Source organism: Sylvia atricapilla, chromosome 1, assembly GCF_009819655.1.
Source record: "Sylvia atricapilla isolate bSylAtr1 chromosome 1, bSylAtr1.pri, whole genome shotgun sequence".
NCBI lineage: Eukaryota > Metazoa > Chordata > Aves > Passeriformes > Sylviidae > Sylvia > Sylvia atricapilla.
Window position 1 is genome coordinate 47,055,369 of NC_089140.1, and position 12,042 is coordinate 47,067,410.

Below are 12,042 nucleotides of genomic sequence, written 5' to 3' on the forward strand. Positions count from 1 at the left end.
CCAGCTTCCCAGTTCCCTCCCTTGTTATTTAAGAACAATTGTTTGCTCTTGAAATTCTGAACATGCTGTCACTACCAGAGGGTGTTACTTGGAATTCCTGGGAATTTCCAAGAATAAACTAGAATTTCCAAACACTTGGCAAACATTTGTACATAAGGCAACGCACCAAAATGGATCAGCTAGCTTATCATGAGCACTTGAAAGGATTAGTATGCAAAAATTCAAGGCAAATAGTCCATAGAATTTTTCATTCAGGGTGGTTGCAATTTTATTGCTTGACAATTTGGTGGTCTATAAATACACACAGTATTTCTGCAGTGCAGATTTTTTTTTTTTCTATTCTGTTTTAGCTACTATCCAAAATTTCAGACTTGGGATGACTGAGAAATCTCCTGAGTCAGAACCTGAGAATGCTAAGATGTCTTCTGTGGTGGCATTTTAGAAGCTGCATGGTGTGCCAGCTCTGACCAGATCCGTGCACTTGCACAGGCCCTCGGGGGGCAGCATGACACTTCCAGCAATCTCATTTTGAGACTAAAACTTAAACCTTGTAAAAATGGTTGAGCATTAATTAATGGTTCAGAAAATCAGAGTCATCGAATTATAGAATGATTTGAGTTGGAAGGAACCTTAAAGATCATTCCAAACCCCTGCTATGGGGGCATAAATGTCTTATGAATAAACATTGTGAGGTATCATATCACACCAAGAGTCCATTTGGTATTTTAACATGCAAGAAATGATGGGTTTTTTCTTAATACTTGTCTGGCTTGACATACCTTGGCACATCCACAGTAGTCTTTTTGCATATTTGTATTGTCTGTGACATCTCTAGTTCAGAGGAAAAATTATGCCAAATCTTTAAGAGTGCCAAACCTATTCTTTTTTGTAAAGGAATTTATCCATTAAAATGTTATAAAACACTGAGGGATCATCTTCTGATTCTTGAAAAGTCTGAAACAAGTACCTGATTTGAGAGTTAGGTCTTATACAGCCATTAGCCTATCCACAGGAAAATTCATAGCCTATGAGATCCTGCATCCCCAGGCTCTTAACTAAGGCACAGAAGATACATGTATGATTAAATTATTAGAGGGTATCCAAAGGGGGCCATGAAAATGGTGACCAGACTGGAGCAGGAATTCATACAGAGAGTGGCTTGAGGTCTCTTGGCTTGTTCAGCCTGGAGGAGACTGAGAGGAGCCCTCATTGCAGCCAGCAGCCTCCTCACAAGGGGAAGCAGAGGGGGAGGCCTGTGCTGACCAGTGACAAGGCATGAAGGAACAGCATGAAGCTGTGCCAGGGGAAGTTTAGGTTGAGCAACCACCTAAACCAAACAACGGGTGGTTGGGCACTGGAACAGGCTCCCCAGGGAAGTGGTCACAGCAGCAGCCTGACAGAACTCAAGAAGCATTTGGAAAATGTACTCAGGCACATGGTGTGACTCTTGGAGTGTCCTGTGCAGGGCTAGGAGTTGGACTCAATAATCTTTGAGGGTCCCTTCCAATTCAGGATATTCTGTGATTCTAGTCCATGCTGATATCCATTTATCATGGTGGAATAGATCAAAATCTCAAGTAATGGGCAGTAAAATACCGCCTCTATTTCTTGATTATTTTTATTAATTCATTCATCTCCTGATAAAGTAGTATACAGTCTAAAAACTTGGATCGTTTCTTTCTTTCACTGCTCTGCAGAAGCCAGCAGGGCACAGCTTAGGCACTGTAACATGAAGTAAAATCACAGCAGTTGCAAGCTGAGTTACAAGCTGAGTTGCAACTAACAAATTCAGCCTCTTCTGTTATTTATACTAACAGTAGGGGTCATGTGAAATGTCTGACCTGTATATGGGATGACAACCAGAAAGAACTTGAGAATCTCTATGCTCAGACACATTGGTTTTCTCCAAGACTTTTTAAAAACTCTGCCTCTTACCGTGAAACAATCATAAGGATTCCCACATTCTTTCTCCAAAGAAAATGACTTTGAAAAAATCAGATTTTTTTCCTATAAATCACAGAATTTACATTTCAGTTAATGATTTGGAAAACTTGATTGAGGGGGAAGAAAGAGTGGATTGTGCTGTTTGTGCTCCCTTCAGTTGTATACATGCAGCCAGAGTGGTTTATTCCTTAAAAAAACTAAGGGAAAGGTCATGTTCACATGGGTTTTTTCACTCTGAAAGTGTGTATCATCTCCTCAGTACTAGAAATATTGCAATTCCCAACAGTACTATAAGAATTTCCATAATGGATTTCTGTCAGGAAAAATGTCTCTGTAAGCCTTTTTGTTGCCATATTAACAACACTGACAAACAGGTTTCACTGCATCTTTTGACAAGAAGTATGCAATTTGTCAGTGATATTTCTGATATTTCTGTAAGCAAACAAGCTGAAATGCATGTGGTTTTAAATATAATAATGGGCTTCTCAAGTTTTTTGTCAGGACTTATATGCTTATGTTTTCTATGTGAACCAGTTGATCCTCCCTCTAACCTTTCAACTCCGTGGTCAATTTCCATCAAATGTCACAAGGGGTAGCAGTCAGATATTACTCGAAGGCTGCAAGAACTGCAGGGCAATTAAGAGAGAGAGAGAGAGAGACTTTACCAACAATATTCACTGATAAGAGAGCTAATAATCTTTCTCCTTTCTAGCCACCAGAGAATTCAGATGGAGCAGACTGAGAGGGAAATACAGAATTACTTGTTTTCACTTGCAAATCATGCAAAGAATGAAACAGTTTAGGGTCCCACAAGTCAACAAGGGGTGGCTGGCACACATTTGGCAACATGGAAATGGACTTCTAATGCATTCGGCTGGGCTGTGCAATTTCAACAGTGACTTCTGGAATAAAGTCCTACAAGACCAAGATCTGGTTTCTAACAAGGGTGTGAAGATGGCTTTATTGGCAATTCTTGAACACACTTTTTACTGTGTGCAGTGCAACCAGCATTGTGGTGATGCAGTTGGAGACACATGTCTGAGGCATAACTTCTTGAATTCGTTAAATGAAAATGTGATTAATCGGCAAAAATTTTTGTCCTGGTGGCATCTCATCACTGAAGAGGAGTAACAGTTACCTTCTTGGTCAGGTACATTTTCCTTCTCATATGTCAGGTACTCCAAAAGAGACAGACAGAATGTCCTGGTATTTTATTGTTTCCAAGGAAAATCTAACAGTAAATATGCCAGTTAAACAGCTGCAGGGGTAGAAAAATTTTAGGTGAGAACTAGCTTTCTGGAACAGGACTTGAATGGACCCTTCTTTTTCCTGTAAAATTGCTCTGTTACATGGTGTCAGATCGGATCTCCAGTTTGATCTCAGCTGGACTAAGGTTATATAGAATGGCTTTTAACTTGGGTTTTATTTAAAATTTTTTGTGTGCTATTAATTATTCCTAAGCAAGGGTTCAAATTAGACATATATTCTCAATAACTTGTGATCCATTTTAAACATTATGAACATTATCGAAAGCATTGTTAAAATGTCAACAAATTGTTGTGCTGCAGAATGCTAAATAAAAATTATTTCAAATACTTAATTGCTAAAATGGCCATGGGAAATCTATCAAAATTGGCTATTATCATGGGGTTTTTTAGAAGAGCATTTATCTTTGTAAAAAATACCATTTCTTGTCTTTGTAAATTGCAAATAATTTAATAATTTCAAATAATTTCTAAGACACCATGAAGAAAAACTGGAGACAAATCAGCATTTCTACAAGGAAAGATCTCTTGCAAAGCAGTAAATACAGGAAAGTCTACTGATACAATTGATTTTTAACTTTCAAAAAGCCTCTGGCCTTACTGCCCACAAGAGGCTACTGATGAGATCAGTGCTGTGATCCAGCTTCTGCTTCCATCAGTAGCATTCTTGACTCATGTGACGCCCCATTAACATTAAGAGACCTATCAGTCTGCCCACATGAAAGAAATTGCAGACAGCTCCCACAAAGACACTGATAGGGTAGTATATGATAAAATGGCAGTGAGACCTGAAAAAGTCTCCCTCTAAACATTTCTCCCTCTAAACATTTCCTTGTTTTCTGCTACTTGCTGGACTTCCTCTTGAGGTTTGTAAGTGCTCTGGAGCAGGGACTGTTCTCCACAGTGCCTGGCTGAAGACCAAACAACGAGCTGGTTGTGCTTTATGGACATGCATGAAATGTGGGAGGGGAAACTCTGCAGGAACTGGGGCTTCTTTGTGCATCATGGCACAGCCCATGCTGCCCCACAGTTCTGGGTCCAGAACCACAGAAGCTATAAACCTGAAAAGATCTCTCATAATTTGAGAACAAAGCAATACTCAATTAAAACAAGAAGAAACAGAGTGTGACCCTTTTTTTCGTAATTCTTTTTACAACAGCTATAATTAGTCTATGAAACTTGCTATCCAAAGATACTCCCAAGCCCCAGTTTTGAGGGCAGTGTCAGGAAGCATCTGATTAGGGAACAGCATAGTTCATGGTAGGAAAGGAGTAACTTGTCCCCCAGCTAAGAACAGACCAAGTGCACACTGAAATTTGACTGTTTCATTCTCCATAGCGTACAAGCTGTGTTGAAGCATTGCCAATAAGAATATCATCCCTTTCACCTCCAGGAAACAGTAATGGAGTCATCTGAATCAATGGCAATGTAAAATTTACTGTCACTGGAAAGATGCTTGATGGTAGCCAGAATTTTTCATGCTCAAAGGAGAAGTTCCCCTGAAACCTGATAGGTTCCTGATTTACATTACAGGGGCTCTTCAGATATTCTTAAGTTGTTTTATCTTTTCTTGTGTAAAGTTTGTGTCAGCATCACTAATTTCAGCTCAGGACAACACAGACAGAAAAAGGGATGCAGGCATCTCCTGGCACAGGCTCAGATAACTGGTACCTGCACAGTAAGTGTGACATGCTCCAGATACCTTGGATTTTTATTCACCTCAAGTACAGTAGATCTTTGTATGTGTGCTGGCCAGTTATCGGGGCAGACATCACTTGATCTGCACTACTGCACATCCACTCAGGTTGCAGACATAAGACCAAATTCCTGGTTTTCTATGTCAACAAAATTTAGGGGGTGAGGGCAAGAAAGGACATGCATGGAAAGGATTAAGATATGTAGGAGAATACTCAGCTTTTCATGAAAGAAGAAATTGCTCCTCCACTAACCACTACAGGACTGTCTGTCGCTGAGCACCTCCCCAGCTCCCAGAACAAGGGCATTACAAGGGCAGAAAAGTGCAGCACTGCCAGTTCTAAGCCTTCTTCACCATGCTCCGTGCATGGCATGGCCCAACATCTTCTTTCAGTGGCACCTGTGGGACAAGGAATAGAATTAGGAGCGTTGTTATGGCAGGATTGTCTGGATGAGAACAAGGTGCTGCGGGCTCAGTGATGAAAATGCTTGGAATTAGCAAGGCAGGTCCTCCCTGCTTACAGCTCTGGTGTAGCCATTACCTCCTGGCGGTATGCCTCACAGCAATGCCCTCGAGATTTCTCTGTCCCCTAGTGTCATACACTGTGTCAGTGCTACACAGGTGAAAATAGCCACACAAGTAATTCACTAATTGGCAGGAGAGCATGAAATGCTGAGAATATGCCTCTGTGAAGGGGCAGAGGAAAACCTTTAAAAACTGTCAGTCTAATGATTATAAAATAGCTATCTTCCTTCGTTCTTGTCTTTATATGCTTTATTTATAACAAAAATGATCAAATGCTTTCTAAGTTTTGTCCACTCCATAGTAAAGAAACCATCATTCTTCAGAATAATTTATCATTTTTGAAGTTCCAGTCTTACAGGTTTGCAGATGTCACTGCACATGACTGGACGCTTACAGACTCTTACGAATAACTTTACTCATGAGCAGTCCCAGGGAACTTCATGCATCCATTTCAGTGCACAAGTATTCACAGAAACAAGGTCCAGTTGTCCTGGAAATCTATGTATTTTGTATATTTATAATTTGTTATGTCTGAGCTATTGTCTCATGTCTGTTGTGATGACACTATCATATATTTTTGAGTGGAAACAAGCTGGTCTAGATTTTGCTTCCAAATATTTTGTTTCCAAATGCTTTTCTATTCTTGTTTGTCTTTTTAGGTGTCATCCTGACATCTGTACTCTGAAAAATATAACCTTCTCAGTCTGAAATGTTGTTCTTGCAGCTAAAAGATTTTATAATAACATTTATCTCTGTCCACTAAACATCACACATTCTTGAATATCGTAAGAAGAGTCTTGAGTCTCAGTTTAAAGTCTCAAAAACCCCTTGCTCATATATTTGGAGCTTTATGCTGTATTCTGAAAATCTATAGTCATGTCTTATTTACAATAGCAAGATACAATTAAATTACCTAGGAGGGGTATTTTGCCTGCAGTTCTTGATGCCTTGGCTTTTGTTTTGATTAAAAATTGCAAAGGGTGAATTCAGCCTATAGGTTGTGTAACAGTAGGGATTAAACCTAGTTAAAATTTAATTCAAGCCATGCTGAACTGGTTGCAAGAGGAAGAAAGACACAATTTCCTCATAGTGACACTTCAAAGAGAAGTCTTAGCCGTGTAAATCTGGATGCTCCAGTTCTAGCAAGGAATCCTGTGCATGTATGTAATCAGGCTTCTGCCTAACAGAGCACTTAGGGCTTCCTCAGCAGCACTGCAGGTTACATGGCTCCTCCTAAACCCCAGGGGCATCGTGGGACTTCATGCACCATTTGTGAAGACCAGGTCCTACAAGCTGTCGTGAGGGTTCTTGGGCAGAGTCAGTTGCTCTGGCCAGTCTTGATCCCTACAGTCATTTCATAACAAAGCCAGACTTCTTATATTGACAGTCTGCTGTTTGACTACGTTTGCCTAAATGCCTTTTGGACTGTTCAGCCAGCTACTTGTGCAGCAAGTATGCCAGGTATTTTCCCAGTTTGCTATCACAGACATTCTTCCTGCTGAACCTTAAATGATTATTAACCAACAGAAGGTTAGAAAGAGGGAGCTTCTTGACATCTTGACACCTATCCAGGATACAGGTGTTACCATAACACAAATGGTCTTTAAAATCAGTATTTCGTGCACTTTCACTCAGTTTTCACATCTGTCATTATAAGTTTCACGAACTTGAAGGGTTCTTCGTTAGTTTGCTTTAATGAGAGTCTTTGGCAAGACATGGACTTCCTGCAAGACTCCATGGTCCTAGGACATGCAAGCACTCAGGTCACACAGCACACAGCGTGTTGCGTGTCAGGCTCCATTTTCAAACACCTGCATCAACACACAACCTACAAACAGCTCCTAAACGCAATTAAAGATCCTCAATAATTCCCAAGTCAAAGATTCCCATGTCAGGTTCTCATCCCCTTATTTTGCCCGGTTGCTCCAATAACATTGTGTTGATGTCCAGAGTGTTTCTCTGCCTTCTGCAAAGTAATCAGTGTTCGGGAAACAGCAACCTTGCTTCTCAACCACGAGATGTGATGCCACCTCATGCTTGGGAAAACATATGGCACATGCTTAGGAGTGCTTATTCACACAGGTACCTAACCACAAGTCAAAGCGATGAGTAATAGGGAGACTCAGCAAGTTGCTAATCAGGTATTGACTGTGTGCTTCAGTAATTACCTTCTACTGAAAACCAGTTCTCCACAGACCACAATTTTGGGATGGAAATGGCAACTTAAATGAGCAGCACAAAAGATGCTGTGGTTAACCTTGTCAGTCAGTAGATGGCTCTATTGCTTCTAGCCACCTTCAGGGAACAACACTGCATTGCCGTGGCTAAGGAGAGCGCCCTTCCCCAGGGATGCAAGGAACCACTGACAGTGCACGCAGACCTTTACACTTCGTTGCTCCCAAATGGTTCAATTTGCACACAGTATTTTTCATCTATCTATTTTTGAAGGTGTCTGTTAGTTGTGCAAAATCTTTGTAACTCTCTGGTTGAGCAGTCTATGCACTGCTGTTTCATACAGCATAGCCTAAGTAATTATCTGCTGTTGACATCACCATAATTTTACAGCAACAGGTTACAAATGCCCCACTGTGAAGGAACTGGTTATTTCAACTGTTTAGAACTGGACTGTGAGTTTCTTCAGTTGTGCATTCATAGTCACTGTCCTGGTTCCTTCTCATTCTCACCTTGTGGCCTAGCAATTGTACAAGTGATGGGCTTCCTGTAAGCTTAAAACATGGCAACATTCACATCACCAAAAAATTACAATTGCTTCATTGATTTGCCCCAGCAGACAGAATAAAAAAGCACAGAGTTCAACCTAGTCTTCCTTTCCAAAGAAACAGTCACACCAAATTGGAATTGCAGAAGACTGCCAGGACATCAGGAGGAAGCTTGCAGTGTTAGGCTCCTTCTATTCACAGATTAAAAACAACATTTCAGTTACCCAGAAAATCTATTAATGAGTTTTCTCATGCATTAAATGACCGCACAAAACCCTCTTCCCCCCTGTCCTAAAAACACAAGCCAGAAGAACTCAGTGGTGGCAGAATTTACAATGGGCACAAGGAGATTATATTGGCTGCAATGGAAAGAAATTAAAAAAAGAGACAAGTTTATTCTTTGGCGGTTGTGGGAAGATGCATCAAAACTAGCAGCAGATGTAAAAAAAGTTCAGGAAAAGATAGTGAACCCTTTGAGATGCGAGTGGATTAATGTTCAGAAGGTAGTAATATTATCTGAGTTCCTGGAGCAAGGAAAGCAAGTCTTGGAGGCAGGATCTGCAGTCCTCTGGGAGAACTGGGAATGTTTTTATAAGTTTCAATAGCCTGTAGAGCTGCCAAATGTTGTGCATTTCACTCAGGCTAGTGAGGATCTTCTCACACTGGCCTGGCTTTCAGCTGGTTTCTCGGGCACTCAGGCTGGCAGTGGGAAAATGTGTCAGGCTTTTGGCTTGTAGCTGTGTCTTTGGGCTGTTAGGGGCCCCCATGGCTCTCCTCCTGTGGAATCATGACCTGTCTGTAACTGGAGTATGGCCCTAAGCAGTGGACCTGATACAGGACAAGGGCACCAGGATAAAGGTTTCCAAGCTGACACATCTACTGTCAGGGATGGCAGGATCCCCAACATTTTGCTTCACAAGTAAAGTAGCTTCTACCTCAGGAAAGCCCAAGTCAGAGCATCGACTGCTTTTCTCACCCAGCAGTCTTACTCATTCATCATCCTTCTGCACTGGGACCACATGGGTCTGATGTTCTCTGTGCTGATGGTACTGTCAGCCTTGGTGACCATCTCTTCCCATCTGTCCCCTTGCTACTTCCCAGCAGCATCCATCTAGCAGCCCTCTCCAGTACTGCACTACCCCACACCTCAGCTCTGCACTGCTTAAAGTAATGTGTGTTGCCTGCTAATCTGAAAATTGTTTGCTAGCATGTGTAAAATTGCACACAGGGAGCACAGCACCTTTTGGAATCGCTGTTTCAGTCCCAGTCTGGGGCAACATCATGAGGACAATAATGATCACAAAATCAAAGAAACAAATTTTCAACTTGTGGAAAATGCCTGCAGTCAAGGAACGACTGCACAGCATGTGGAAATGAATGACCAAGGTCTGGAACAAGACAGGATTTATATTGCCATACATTTCATACTGGATGTCAAAAAACATCACACAGATCGAAATAGCAGAGGAATTTATCTAGAAAATGCTGCCTTACAGAGCTATGATAACATGGAACATTAAAAATCCATATTCAGTGAGGGGTCAAGGGAGATATTTAACCTTTCTTGGACTGTACACATATGAAAACTTGTGTTTGATGGTTACAAGCTTTAAAGAAGGCTGACCCATTTTGCTGTTTAAAATATTCTGAGACTTCCATGGAGACTTATCTGATGCCACCTATATATAATGACCCAGATTTTAAAAACAGTTGGGAAGATGTCTGGAAATCTGCTGCGAATTTTAATGTTTTCCATTCAAAGACTGAGTGTAAACTGGCAGTTTAATTTCACTTATGAAGAACCAAAATGCTTTTAGAACTTCCCAGTCATATAATTAGGATTGTCTTGCTTGGAAGATGACTGTGAAGTGACAACAGAGCATCTTTTCCCCACCAGGTTCCTGTCCTAAAGGATGCTCAGGTAAGCACAGGTCTAAAGTCATTGCTGTCTAATAACTGTATGGTTGTCTGTGTGCCATATCTTAATATGCTCATTAATAAATGGGTGTCAGTGTCACAAAATTCATGGGTACCACTAGTGCCTGCTGGCTGAGTTCTCACAGTGACCAGCTAATGAAGCAGAGAAGAGAATGAATTCCTTGGCCAACGTGAAGTGCTCAGAATAAAACAGAAGTGATGATCATGATGAAGCACTTTACAGGATACCTTCCCCTCTCCTCAGATTAACAGGCTTCAGTCCACAGGTTTTTCTTCCCAGCTATATTCTCTGGAGCTCACTCAACCATCCAAAGCATGGACTATGTGAAGTGGCATTTCTAGAGTTCAGCAGGCAGGCTGCCAAAAGAATCTCTTCTACTCCTATTTTAACGTGAATTTCTATGAGCTGGGGAAAATAAATCAAGCAGTCATATGAAAGGGAATTGCTGGCAGAAAATATTTGGGAAGAAAAAAAGGAAACTAAAATGTTCCTTTTTGTATTTTAAATAGGAAAAAATATTCCAGAGCCTCATAGGCTCAGGGATCCAAAGGTCAGCAGAAACAATAAGTAGTAAGCCTTAAAAAAACAAATAATCTAGTAGAAAGAAAAAAAGAAAATTTGTAAAAATAAGCAAAGGCAAGTTAAAGGGTAATTAGTGAGATAAATAATACTGATTTCTAAAAAAGTATTTCAGCTGACAGAAAGGGGACACAAACATGTTTTTAGTGGAAGCTGACCAAAGATAACTAAAAATTGGTCCTTGGGAGCATAATTGGCTTGATTGTCACAGCTCTTTAAATAAGGGTTTTGAGATTATGAAAACATTTGTGTGATACTACTGAAAGTGTTCATTAAAATAAAGCAGGCATTTATGCAGGCTGCTAGCAAAAATTTCCTATGAAAAGGTTTGATGGTTTGCTCTTCAAAAACTCTCTGTGCAACTTTTGGAGGCCAGAATGCACATGGAGTCAGAGAAAAGTAGAATTAACTATGCACTTTCCCCCACTAAGTTCCATCAAAACCTTAGTGAATCACATTATAATCACATTATAAAATAAATGCTCATTTTAATCCCCTGCAAGTCTCAGAAGTGCTATCCCTGTTACACAAACAAGGATGACTCCAGACACAACAGTTATGTCTTGAGTAATATCAAACTAGATCATCTTTCACCAGCATAAATAAAGGCCAGGGAATATAAAATACTGTGAAATTATGTTATCTTTTTTCGCACATGTCAAAGAAAATTCTGTGTTATAGTAGCAATACTGAATTAAGTCAGAGCTAAATACTAAAGTGATTATTGTTGTGCAGAATGATACAATGGCAAACATATGTGCTATGAATCGAAACATACCAGATGCTTGTTCAGATGAATCTTTGCAAAAAATTGAGTCTAGTGCAATAAATTTCAGAGCTTTAGCTTCTCAGAAGAACATGCTTTGCATAACTTTTCATAAATATCTAGTGGTTATTCTTTCAGCTCTTCTTATTTTCTGAGTGCAGTCCCCTTAGTATGAAATGATGTTGCTCGAGTCTCTTGAAGTCCAGTATCAGAGGGAACTGCCCCTTTTTTTATGCTGGCCCCATGGCAGAACAAACTGGTTGTAGATGAGGCAAGCATCAAGGGCATTTGAATGTCAACTGGAAGTACCAGGTGGAAACCCTCGGCAAAGGAAAGCTTGAAGTGCTGCAGCAGACACAAAGAACCTGAGCAGAAGGCAAGCAAAGAAGGTTGGGATGGACAGAAGACAAATGCTACCAGATGCTTTAACATCACCTGAGTAATATCAAGTAATTTTCACTTAACTGCTCTTTCTTAAAACTGCAGCACAAAGAAGCTTTGCCAATGCCTCCCGATCTTGACTGCACTTTTGCAGCAGAGAATTTAAACCTTACAGACGTCAATATAGTACTGCTGGCAGAAGACTGGGTTTTGCACATTATTTATTT